The following is a 12,851-nucleotide window of genomic DNA, read 5'->3' as shown; positions in this document are numbered from 1 at the left end:
TAGGCTCCAGGCTCTGAGCTGTCAGTACAGGGCCTGATGCGGGGCTCAAACCCACGAACCGTGAGATCATGACCTGAGGCCAAGTCGGACACTCAACTGACTGAGCCACCCAGGCGCCCCTCATTGTTTTCTTTTTCCTTACTGTTATTTTAAATCTTAGGCTACATAGGGATCTTTAAAATAAATCAATTGTTTGATAAATCACAGATGGCCCACCCATGGAGTATGTTCAGTATCAAACTGACTTCCCTCTTCTATCCAACACCTTACTGGATTGTGTTTGTGCAGCAGATATGGATCAAGGAAATAAGATGATCTTAATACTGGGTTAAACACACTTAGGAAAGATCAAATCTATATATTAAATCTGAGAATAAAAAGCTTTTGATTGTTGACCACTATAATTATTTTTCATCACTATTCCCCTCTGGTCACGTGGATAATTAAGGAAATAAAATAGTTCACAGAACATATGACCCTGTTTTAGGACACATTCTTCAAATCGTCTTGCTACCAGTAATAAGACAAGCTACCTGTAATTGTTTGGAAAGCTCCAGTGGGATTGTCCACTACAAACTCAACGAGCTGCTGACATGATGTGATGATGGGAGAAAGAATCTGTGAAACAAACAGACATATCTCAGAATATGCCATCAGCAACAAGAATAAAAGCCATTTTATACTTCCATAGTACCAGTCTGTATATGTGCTAAACCCTGTCATGGAAAAACGAATTGTACTTTTATAATACTATCCTAAAGAGTAACCACTAGTCAATACCTCTTGCCCATGAAGAATGGCAGGATCTTTGTGAGAAGGTCCTAAAGATGTCACACATTTCTTCATGGACTTGGTGGGCATTTGCATGTAGCCTGCCCCTGGGTATGAAACTGTCTGTTTTGAAGGCAAAAGTGTAAAGGTCTCCAGTCCCACTGTTTTACTACTCACTACAAAAGGAAAATAGTGAGCTACCTCGTATGTTCACTATCAGATAGTAGTTGTGTTAGTTGTCTATTGCGATACAACAAATAAACCCACAGTTTAGTGGTTTAAAACCCCACACATTGACTCTCTCGCAGTTTCTGTGTTTGGAATCTGGGTACAACCTCCAGGATCTTTTGTTTCAGGGTCTTGCAGTAGAGATGATATCTGGTATCACAGTCACACCAAGGTTCAGCTGAGGCAGGATCCACTTCCAAGCACACATTAGTAATTGGCTGGACTCAGTTCCTCACTGGCTATTGCGATGAGAGTTCCAGTTCCTGCTGGCCACTGGCCAGCGGCTACTCTCAGTTCTTTGCCACATGGGGCTCTTCAATACAGAAGCATGGTTCATCAAAACCAGCAAGGAAGTCATTATGCAAAAGTCATAGTCTTTACAACCTAATTGTAGAAGTGACATCTAATAACTTTAGTCATATTCTTTAATTAAAACCAAGTCACCAGGTTCAGCCCACACTCAAAGGGAGAGAGGATTAGACAATTTGGGGAATATTGAGAGGCAGGGATCATTGGAAGCCATCTTAGAAGGCTGCCACAACAAGTGATTTCTCAGTTGGTGGCAGTAGAGGATATTGGGGGAAAGTAGGAAGGAGAATGCCAGGAAACATGGTGGGAGAGAAATTCCTTGGAAAAAGGCTCATAAAACCCCAGTGATATACACATTGTCAGTAAACACAGTTGAATCTGGGAGGTGTTAGCTGTCTTGAGAAAGTGTGTTAAGTCCCAGGTCAAATTAATATGTACCCTTTCAAGGCAATAATCCTTCCAATTTCATATACATTGAGAAAAATCGAAATAGGTATTACTGGGTGATGATGGCAAAATCTAAGACAAAGGCAATAATTGATAACAAAGAAACACAACCTCAAGAAAAAGGGAAAATATTCCATAGCTAATGCAAAAAAAACCCCATAATTCTTAGACCCTTAAAATGCTGTATCTAATAATTAACATCAATACAATGACATAAATGACATTCAAAAGACTCTGAATCTGCATTTATTTATCATTTATTTATCCATTTATTTATAATTTGTCAAGCTGAAATTCTAAGTTTGTTTTGTAAAGAACATAGACCTAGTGGTAATTTAATGTTTGCCCTTACTGTGCACCCACCCCTCATTTTGATAGGATAATTGGCTCAAGGGGCATCTGAGTGCTTCAGTCATTTAAGAATCTGACTCTTAATTTCAGCTCAGGTCATGATTTCATTGTGAATTCGAGCCCTGCATCGGGCTCTGCACTGACAGTGCGGAGCCTGCTTGGGATTCTCTGTCTCCTTCTCTTTCTGCCCCTCCCCTCTCATGCTGTCTCTCTCATGCTCTCTCTCATGCTCTCTTTCTCCCTGTCTCTCTCTCTTTCTCTCTCTCTATCTCAAGAATAAATAAATAAATAAATTTTAGAAAAAAAGGGAATAGTTGGTTCAAGTTAGGGGTATATTTGGAGACCCTTAAACAAAATATAGAAAGTATAGCTTACTGATCCACAAGGGAATGGGGGGGATTCATTCTTATGATTTCATTGTTATTAGCATGGCTGTTCTAATAACTTGAGCTAATAAGCTGAGTGTATGCACGTATGGGTTATATACATGTTTTTATGATAGCAAAAATGAACAGAGATACAACAGATAAATTGTCTTAACAGGTTATGCTTGGTTTTCGTGTAAAAACTTCCTAATTAATGCCAGTGTTGCAATCATTTTTATGACATTCCCCAAAGATGGCACTTTAAGGGTTATGCCATATGCTGATTGACAGCAGCCATAATTCCATACAATGAGACTGTATCATATTGTTTGAAGTGAGGTGATATTCATCTCTTGAAACTGATCAAACATACGACTGCATCAAACAGTATTACAACATAATCACGCTGTATGTAGGGACTGCCAAGGTTGATCACCATGTTGTGCTCCTTTTCCTTGGACTTCTCTAATAGCAGTTGTGACTGCTTCCACATTTTCCTTTAAGAACTGCAAAATCTAAGAAGAAAAAAAAACCTGCATAAAATTGTGATTTCGCTATGCTGTGTGAGTGTACATCTGTAGACTGCTTTAGAATAACAAATTTGCTCCTGCTAAGATCTCTCTAAATATACAAATAAAAACATAGTAAGGCCAAGATAAGAAGCGGAGATTTGAAACACGGTGAAAATAATTCAAATACTCTTTCTTTCTTTCTTTCTTTCTTTCTTTCTTTCTTTCTTTCTTTCTTTCTTCTTCTTCTTCTTCTTCTTCTTCTTCTTCTTCTTCTTCTTCTAAGTAAACAGGAAACCTGGAAGAAATGTCTTTTTAAAAAATACTTTCCAGTGTCTGAAACTCCCAGTGGTATTTTTTTCTAATGTGTTGTTTTGTGAAGCCACTTAATTTTTCTACTGACCTTGGGGCTATTTTTATTTTGGCTTCAGATGAAAATGATCAAGAATCTGTTCCTCTCCCACTCTCAGTTACTGCTGATCTTGGAAAGAAGTGTGAGAATGGGCATGAGTGAATGAGGGTGATTTGGTTATTCTCTTAGTGACATGACATCCTATAACACAGTGGCTTGTAGAGTGATGGGAACTCTACAGAGTTCTACAGAGAAGAGGGACTGCCCTTTTATTATCCATCCATCCACCCACCTGTCCAATATACTAAAAAAGCCACTGTGGGGGGTGCCTGGGTGGCTCAGTCAGTTAAGTGTCTGACTTCGCTCAGGTCATGGTCTGTGAGTTTGAGCCCAACGTGGGGCTTTGTGCTGACAGCTCAGAGTCTGGAAGCCGTTTCAGATTCTGTGTCTCCCTCTCTCTCCGCCCCTCCCTCAATCACACTCTGTCTCATTCTTTCGCTCAAAAGTAAAATAAAAAAAACATTAAAAATTTTTTAAAAAGAGCCATCAAGATACTTTTGGGACTATGATCAGAATAGTTTACAAAGAAACAGGGTGCTTGGTTGAGAGTCCTCTCTTCATGATGACATTCACTGAGAGATAGGTTAACTATTCTGATTCTCCAGTGCGAATCCATGGGAGTCTGCAGGATATCACCATCCTCTCTGGAATTTATCCCTTTGTGTAACTCTACCCTAACCCTGACTTCTTAGGCTTAAACATCCTGCCTTTTAGGCCTAAAGAAACTTCATGGTTCTTTGACAGACTCATTGGGATGTGAGGAACACAGAGGCTCTCTCTGATTGGTTCCCTGCACACCCACACAGCCATCTGTCTTGTACTGTTCCTGCGTTATGGTGGGCACCAAGGAATCTGTGAGGTTGGAGGCCTCTTTCGGTTCTCCCAAGATAGAAGATCAGATCGCTCTCTGCTCCCAGATTCCTTCATTTAACCTTGGACATTTCTCTCAGATTAGGTGTGGGAGCGTCAGGCCAAAGTCCCTTCACAGAGACATCACCAATATTTAAGCTCTGTGTTTTCCTTCTGACCATTCTCTCTTTTTCTTCCCTTCAGCCTGTCTATGGGGTCTTCATTTAAAATGAGGTGGAAAACACTGGATTTTCTTCTGTTTTACCCAAATCTTTGCCTTGTGATATTAACGTCATGCTTTGAGATCGTAGGGCCTTCATGCTTGATACACAAATGCCCAGGGTTTCAAAATTAAAATTTAGGAACTGACTTTTCCTTTATCTTTCTGCAAGAGCATCCATTTCCTGAGCAATAAGGAAGTTCTAGCTGCTACCCAAATGTGGAGAAGGGCTACTATGCACCCTCTCTCTTACTTCTTTGCTTTCAAATGAATTCATTTTGTTATTTGACCTTTTTCTTTCCTTTTCTCTCCATTTTCTTAGAGTTCAATTACCCGGGTTTTTTTTTTTTTTTTTCCTAGTGTATTGAATGGAATAATTAACTTGCTATTTTTCATCTTTCTTCTTTTTAATTATAAATCATGAAGACTATGTAGTTACCTCTAAGCACTACTTAAACTACATCACAAATTTTTGTTTGCTTGCTATTGGTTGCTTTCCTAAAATTTTGGTTTTTTTTTTTTTTAGTTTCTATTTTATTTAATTCCAGTTAGTTAACATACAGTGTTGTATTAGTGGCAGCTGTACAATATAGTGACTCAACAATTCCACACATCAATCAAAAATCTGCTAAGAAATCTAGACACAGAGTACAAATAATTCATTTTTTAATGTTTATTTTGACAGAGAGAGAGAGAGAGAGAGAGAGAGAGAGAGAGCACGCAATGATTAAGGGAGGGGCAGAGAGAGAGAGAATCCCAAGCAGGTTCCATGCTCAGCACAAAGCCTGATTCACGATCTCAGGACTGTGAGATCATGCCTGAGCCTAAATCAAGAGTCAGATACTCAACTGACTGGGCCACCCAGGTGCCCCCAAATGAATCATTTTTTTCTGAATACTTTTAAATTGCTGACCTGATGTTCTGTAAGCCCCACTTTGATATGTTTTTACAAAGGAGAACAACTCCCTATTTAACTGCAACACAACCAATAAAAGTGGAATATGAACTTTGATACACTCCTGCCCTTTAGTCAACAGATCACATTTCAGAGTCATCAGTTGATATAACAATATTTTTTTTTACCAAAGGATCCAGTTTAGAATCACACACTGCATTTAGTTGTCATGTCTCTTTAGTCCCCTCCAGTCTAGAATATTTCTCAGTCTGCCCTTGATTTTTATGACTTTCGTGCTGTCGAAGATGAGTATAGGTATTTTGTAGAATTTACCTTGATTTAAGTTTGTCTGATGTTTCCTGATGATTAGATTCAGGTTATAGTATCATAGAAGAGATGCTGAGTTCCTCTCAATGCATCATACCAATTCACGCATGATTTCAGTAACTGATATCTTCTTTGACCACTTGATAAAAGTGATGTTTTCTAGGCTTTTCCATCATAAGTTACTTTTTGCTCCTTTCGTGGGGCAGTACCTTGAAATCATATAGATATCATATTCTACATAAAACTTAAGTTTATTTGTTAATGTCAGTATGGTTTCATGGTTTCCTATTTTATTTAAGATTATAAATTCTATAAGTTGTTATATTACTCTCAATATTAACTTTGATACTTGAATTGTGGCCAATGTGGTCAGTAGGAGCCCCTTAAAGCTGGTTTCTAGGGTCTTCTCTTATAAGTTTCCTCTCTGTAGCCCCAGAATCAGCCATTTCTCTAGGAAATCCTATTTTCTTTTACTGGACAATGGTATTTAGAAGCCAAGATCTGTGTGCTCTCTGTGCTCATTGTTATCAGAGTGTTGCTGCTTCCAGGCCCTATCAAAAGACAGAAACAGGAAGTAAATGTATGCCTATACCATATATTTACATGTAAATTTATTTCTATGTCTATCTATCTATACGTATTGAAAACCATGAGTTCAAGCTGACATTTACAATTTCACTGTAGTTTTTTCCCTCTCCATGTATGTAACTACCTTCTCTATTAGTGAGAAGCCTAGTTTCCATACTTCTTCAGATATTTACTTATGTGATCAACCTCACTTTATGCAACCAATCTCCCATTCCCATGATCACCCGTTTCTCTACATAGATGCCTTCCTTTTCCTGCTTGGGCTCTGATTCAGCTGCACAGAAACTTTCTCATGCTGATTCCTCATGCTAAAGTACCTGCTATCCCCAAGTGGATGTTCTCCTCATCTTTCTTGGGCTCTGATATCCTCCTCTGAGCCGCTGCTGTTCCACCTACCTAATCTGTTTCCCCTAATAGCATTAAGATTGAATTATTCAGGGAGGGGAAGGAGTATCACTCAAGTTTTGCCATTTAATGTTTTTATTATCCTTCAATTCTTCAAGTCATAAGTTAGTTTATGGATATTTTGCATTTTTCAAATGTATTGGGTCTTTTGTTATGGAGTTTTAATTCAATGACATTGTATTCAACTCTATTTTCTAATTTCTAAATTAATCCAATTTAGATCAGTTCTTGTATTTGTCAAGAATTCTTTGAGATTCAATTAGTGATCAGTTTGGTGAGTGCTCCAAGTTTGCCTCAAAAGATTTCATGTTCTCAAACTCTTGGGTTCAAGGTTCACTATATATCAATCATAGCAGGCTTATAATTTGTGTTGTCCAAATTTTCTCTATCCATACTAAGATTTTTATCTGCTTGATTTACCAGTTACAGAGGTAAAACCATTAAAAATATTTCCACTGTGATTGTATATTTGTCCTTTGTCTTTTTTCCCCCAAAATTTGATCAATTTTTACTTCATGTATTTTGAATGTATGCTATTTGATGAATACAAGTTCAGAAGTGGCATATCATCCAGGTGACATTCTTTTTATCATCATGAGCTAACCAAAATTAATTATTCCTGACAATGTTTCAATAATGGTTTTTGCCTTAATGTCTATTTTTCTGATATTAATATAGCAATACCAGTTTTTTTTTAGTTGTTATAAAAATAATGTTTTTTATATTTGGATTTAGTTCCACCATCATATTTTGTGCTTTTTTTAAAATTTCTTATTTTTTTTATTATTATTTTTTTTAACATTTATTTTTGAGACAGGGAGAGACAGAGCATGAACAGGGGAGGGTCAGAGAGAGGGAGACACAGAATCCGAAACAGGCTCCAGGCTCTGAGCTGTCAGCACAGAGCCCGACGCGGGGCTCGAACTCACAGACCGTGAGATCATGACCTGAGCCGAAGTTGGCCGCTTAACCGACTGAGCCACCCAGGCGCCCCGTGCTTTTTTTTTTTTTAAACATGATTCTGTTTTTCTTCTTTCTTGCTATTTTTTGGGTCAATTGAGTTTGTTTTCTTTAAATTTTTTTTTTCTTGTTTGGAAGTAATATATTTTATTTCAGTTCTTTTACTGTAACTTTGTAAGGGCTAAGGTTAATGAATATGCTTACTTTTCTTTTAACTAATACAAAAATGTAATGACACTTAAAGTATGATTATTCTTCACGTGCCATATATTATTGTTTTTCAGACTTTTATCCACTCTGCTTTTCAAAAATATTTACTTCTGAATTTCTTATGATACATTATCCAGATCAAAAGAAGAGTTATAGAATCACAACCTCTGTCCATTGTCTAATTTAAGAAATAAAACTTTATTCATATTGTTGAATTAACCAATGTAGCCCTCCTCCCTTCAGAAAGGACTACTATGAGGTCAAGAGATATTTCATCTTGCTTTTATGCCCCAAGTGGTTATTATTATTATTTTATACAGAAAATGCTCATTTAGACTTATTATGTATTTACCATTTTATTTGGTCACTATTGCTTCTTTTATCTCATTCTTGTCTGGGTTCAGTTTCTTTCTATGAAGAACATTCTGAATTGGCTCTTTCAGGAAAGTTCTATAAGTGTTCAGCATTCTCATTATTTATCTGGAAAGAAGTATTTGCTTTTGACCTCATTCTCAAATGATATAGGTATAGAGTATGAAATAGATATGAAAATAGAATTGTTAATTGACAGCTATTTTCTCTCAACAATTTACAGATATTATTTTATTTGCCTATTACGCTGCAATTGAGAAAAATCTGTTGTCAATATCATTAGCATTCCTTTGTAGATAATCTGCCTTAATAGGTGGATGTTTGTCCTATTGCTTGTACTAAATCCTTGTGAAATTTCTATTATAAGGACTTTTTCATTCAAACCTCTCTTTGTATGTGTATTTGTGTGTGTATGTGTGTGTAAATTATATATACATACATATGTATAATCTCAGATTTATTTTCTTTATAACCTCAGATTTACTCCTAAATTCATGAATTCTGCCTAAACTGTGTGCAATATGCCCTTAAAACCACTGATTGCATTAACTTTGAGGGCAATATTTTACATTTTTAGAATTTCTAATTGGTTCTTTTTCAAATCTATCTGTTATCTTGTTTTTAATGCTTTCTTTTTCTTTTTCTAATGCTTCAGACATTTTAAATCTATATATGTTATAGTCTCTCTGATATTTCTATTATTGATAGTTCAAAAATTCCTTGGAGTATAATTCTGTTGTTTTTTCTCTTTCATAAATCTCTCAAGATGGACCTTGTATGTTTTGGAATTTTGAATGATGAGCTCAATGTTGATAGGCTTCATCTGGAGACATCATGATGACCTGGGATAAGGTGGTATCACACCAGATTTGCTCTCAGTTTGCTTCTGCTGGGAACACATTGACATCTCAACAGGAAATCTTTGGGGCCATGCAGTTTGAACACCAAGCTCATATGATTGGTGTTCAATCATATCAGTCACATGACTGACATGTCTGTGTTTACAAATTCCCCGGGGAGGCTTATTTTCCACCTTACACCCAAGACTAGAAGGTTTCCGTCATTGTTTTCTCTTTGTGCTAGTTTACAGATTATTTCCAGTCTACAATTTTACTGAAAGGGTAGCCCTTAAATGATCCTGAATTTATGTAAGTTTCAGTTTCAACCGCCCCCCACCCCCATCTCCCTCCAGAATTTTTAAAGCCTTGTTTTCTATGTGTCTCTGAACATGAAAATGAAAGCTTCTAAGTTTCTGAGACATAACCATCACCCTAGCCTACCCCAGCTCTTATAACCTGCCTCGTTGGTTTATGTCATTACCACCTGGGCTCTCTGTTCTCTCTTCCTTTGGGTCCTGGTGATGTTTCTTACTTTCTCATGAACTCAACAATGGATTGAAGAGCATTTATTTTATTGTCTCTAGAATTTTAGAATTTGTGGTGGGCGAAGTTTCAGGGTATCTAGACCATAATAATACTGTAACTGGAAGTCCCTCTTAACTTCCCGTAGGCCTTTCAATTTTCTGCAAACCATTCTGGTGGGCTTCCTCACAAATCTGGATCTCTGCAAGGGTTTCCCATCTCAATTTCACAAACCAGAAAGTCATTCTGACTCCTCCTTCTTCTTCATGGTCCAACCAACTACCAAGCTCCATTGATTTCTCTACAGAATGTATCCTAAACCAATCCACTTGTCTGTCTCCCCCTGCTTTAGTGTAAGTCACCACCATCTTCCCCTGGACTACCATAACATCCTCCTAATTCTCCTCCCCTCTAATCCATTATTTACACTGTAGCCAGAAAAAACTTCCTAAAAACTAAATCCAATAAATGTACTTTCCTGCTTAAATCCATCAATAGCTTTCTATTATGCTTTAGATAAAAAGTTTTTTAATTCCTTAATATGATCTATTTCACATGGCTTATTCACTTCCATCATTAATTAATCTAACAAATATATACTGAGCAGCCACTACTTCTGGGCACTGTACTTAGAACTGGGCTTGCAGTGTGTATTAACTTCCTATAATAACTGAATGTTTGTGTCCTCCCCCCCACCCCAAATTCAGAGTTGAAATTCAAATCCCCGATTTGATGGTATTAGGAGGTGAGGTCTTTGGGAAGTGATTAAGTCATGAGGGTGGCCTTCATGAATGGTGGGTTTAATGCCCTTATAAAAGAGTTCCCGACCATCTCCTCTGTCCCGTCCATTATGTAAGAACACAGCAAGAAAATGAGAGTCTATGAAAAGAAAATAGGCTCTTAACAGATACTGTCACTAGACACTTAATCTGAAACTTCCCAGCCTCCAGATCTATGAAGAATACATTTCTGCTTAAAAAAAATTTTTTTTAAAGTTTATTTATTTTTCAGAGACAGAGAGATAATATGAGTCAGGAAGGGGCAACGAGAGAGGGAGACACAGAATCTGAAGCAGGCTCCTGGCTCTGAGCTGTCAGCACAGAGCCCGACGCAGACCTTGAACTCACATATTGTGAGATACGACCTGAGCCGTAGTCGGATGCTCAACCGACTGAACTACCAAGGCACCCCTAAATATCTGGGGTTTTTTTAGCCACTCAGTGTATGGTATCTTTGTTGTAGCAATTGAATGGACAAACTACCATAACAAAGTGCCAGACTAGCTGGTTTAATTAACAGAAACTTATTTTCTCACAATTCTTGAGTCTCTGGAAGCTAGAAGTCCAAGAGCAAGGTATTGATAGGGTTGATTTCTTCTGGGGCCCCTCTTGTTGGCTTATAGATGATGGTCTTCTCCCAGGTCTTCAGATGATTTTCTTTTTGAGTGTGTCTATGTCTTAATCTTCTCTTCTTATACAGATACCAGTCAGACTTGTATAGGGCTTACCCTAATAACCTCATTTTCATTTAAACACCCTATCTCCAAATACAGTCACATTCTAACGTACTGAGTGGTCAGACTTGACTATATGAAGTTTAGGAGAGACGCACAATTCAACCCTTAATACTGTAGTAAACCTCATCAACCTTTGTTCTTCCAGTTTCCTATTTCCTCTGCTTTCCAGATACTTCTCTGTAACAAGTGGGCTTCTCTTTCTTTCCTTAGGGGCTTTGCAAAGATTGTTCCCTTCACTTGGAATGCTTTTCTCCCTGCCCCCCTTCCCCCTTTGCTTATCCAAAGGCTAGATCTCAGCTTCAATGTCCCTTCCTCAGAGAAACATTTCCTGACTCAGATTAGATTAGGGCTCTGTGTTTTGTGTTTTCGCATCCTTTTTGTACAACTTCCTATAATTCTAATTAAATGATTAACTGTATAATTAGTGAATTTCCTTGATCCTACAATTCTATGAGTTGTTAGATGCACCATCAATTTCAAAACACTTGTAGGGAGAGGAAAGAAATACCACTCTATTAGTCAGCTATTGCTATAATAATGCTGCATAAAAAACCACTCCAAAATTCAGTGACTTAAAACAGTAAGCATTTACTTTTCTCTCATGAGTCTGTGAGTTGCTGTAATTCACCTGCGTAAGACTCAGTTTCAGGTTCCCAGCTCTGGGCTCCAGGCTGAAGGCTGGGTTCAGGTCTACTTCATGTATCTCCATATTCTCCTTGGAATACTGGTCACCCAGGCCATGGTACTCTCCCAGTGAATGACAGAAGTTCAGGCGGAGGGCATATGCAGTGTCTATTACAGCCTCAGCTTGGGATAGGTGTACTCTCACTTCCATGGAATTTTGTTGTTCAAAGCCAGTGCCAGCCAAGCCTAAATTCAACATGCTGGGGAAAGTACCCTGCCTCCACTAGTAGGATCCCTGCGAAGGTACATGGAAAAGTGTAATGTATATAAGAAAGTGTTCTATGATAAGAAAGAGTTGGGAACAATAATCCGATCTACCATAACCATAGTAAATAGTATGCACATACATTTTGTATTAAGTTTATCTATTTTATTTTGAGAGAGAGCGAGCAAGTGGAGGAGGGGCAGAGGGAGAGAGAGAATCCCAAGCAGCTCCACGCTGTCAGCACAGAGCCCGATGTGAGCTCCAACTCAGGAACCGTGAGATCATGACCTGAGCCGAAACCGAGAGTCGGATGCTTAACTGGCTGAGCCACCCAGGCACCCCTGCACATACATTTTTATTTTGCTTACTTAAAATAGATTATCTAAATAGTTTGTCTAAACAAAGACATACCACTTTCTTCTGTAGTAGGAGCAAATATTCACAGAGTCTAAAGTACCTTCTGAGTCACTTTTGGCCACCAGCAGTTAGGCACAACATTCTAGTGACCGGTCCTTTAGATAGCCCAGGTGTGGGGTCTTGACTTCTTTAAGAGTTGTGCAAGTTTTAGGTATACAAAAGAATACTACAGTTGAATTTGCACTTTCAATTTAGTTAAACTCAGACATCCCCCCCCCCCGCCAAACTAATTTTCTTATCATTGGAAATTAAAAACTTTTTAAAAATAAAAATCAACAAGTAGTTTTTGAACGGTTCCTTGACACCTGAATGATAATCCTTCAAATGCATGAAACTCTCAAGCTTGGAAATTCTACCATCCGTTTCCAATGGCAATTGTACTGTCTAGTATGTGACAGGTAATTCTTTTGAGTAGGTTTTAATAAGAAAAGAAAACACACGTTTATCTCC

The 12,851-nt window shown here is 37.8% G+C and overlaps 1 long non-coding RNA gene across 2 annotated transcripts in view; it reads right to left on the bottom strand.

The window, feature by feature from the left end:
- The window catches only part of LOC131503744 (uncharacterized), a 44,222-nt gene extending 40,669 nt beyond the window's left edge, over window positions 1-3,553 (bottom strand). For both annotated transcript variants that reach the window (XR_009257568.1, XR_009257569.1), the window contains exon 1: window positions 534-3,553. This is a non-coding gene — a long non-coding RNA (uncharacterized LOC131503744). The remainder of the gene's footprint in view (window positions 1-533) is intronic.
- Between the last annotated feature and the right edge of the window lie 9,298 nt (window positions 3,554-12,851).

Source organism: Neofelis nebulosa, chromosome 2, assembly GCF_028018385.1.
Source record: "Neofelis nebulosa isolate mNeoNeb1 chromosome 2, mNeoNeb1.pri, whole genome shotgun sequence".
NCBI lineage: Eukaryota > Metazoa > Chordata > Mammalia > Carnivora > Felidae > Neofelis > Neofelis nebulosa.
The sequence above is the reverse complement of the archived record's forward strand: the minus strand, read 5'-3'. Positions and strand labels throughout refer to the sequence as shown.